We start from the raw sequence: 636 nt of genomic DNA on the forward strand, positions 1-636 counted from the left end.
CGCCCCCCCCCGCCTGCTCCCTCCCGTGGGACCCTCCATCCAGACACACCGGTTTTCTCCTTTGCCAAGATTTCCCCGTCTTCTCATGGACTGTGCTGCCATTCGTGTTTCAGAATATATATATATATATATATTTCTCCATGTATACATATATATATATATGTATAGATATATAGATCTTCAACAGTTACCACCCCACCGTGAAGGGAAAGGGAGGAAGGAGACTGGCATCGAGCCACGCTTTCATCGTACCATCCGTGGACATCGTGAATGATAAGGGATTCTGAGTCATGGTTAATTTTATTAATTGTATTTTCTGATATGAGCCTAGAACTCTTAGTTCCTAAAAAACAGAAATGCAAAAAAAAAGAGGGGAAAAAAAGAAAAAAAAAAGGAAAAAAAAACAATCCAGGAGAGGGGGAGCAAGCGGAGAGAAGTTTGTTTGCCGAGGAGGTGACCAGCCAAGGAGGCTTGTGAGCCCGGCAAGGAGGAGGAGGAGGAGGAGGAGGAGGAGGAGTCCTGTGCTGAACCCCCCCAAAACCGGCCCAAAAGCAGTCGTCTGGACAGTTCCTGCCGAGGGCACGGGCGACACTCGCCGCGCGTTGAGGTGGAGGGAGGCGCTGAATCTTTTTATGG

At 48.3% G+C, this 636-nt stretch overlaps 1 protein-coding gene across 1 annotated transcript in view; it reads left to right on the top strand.

The window, feature by feature from the left end:
- The window catches only part of LOC103618562 (protein CEPU-1), a 50,754-nt gene that overhangs the window by 49,741 nt on the left and 377 nt on the right, over positions 1–636 (top strand). The gene's annotated exons all lie outside the window — the stretch shown is intronic.

Source organism: Corvus brachyrhynchos, unplaced genomic scaffold (assembly GCF_000691975.1).
Source record: "Corvus brachyrhynchos isolate BGI_N302 unplaced genomic scaffold, ASM69197v1 scaffold46, whole genome shotgun sequence".
In the NCBI taxonomy this organism is placed as follows: domain Eukaryota; kingdom Metazoa; phylum Chordata; class Aves; order Passeriformes; family Corvidae; genus Corvus; species Corvus brachyrhynchos.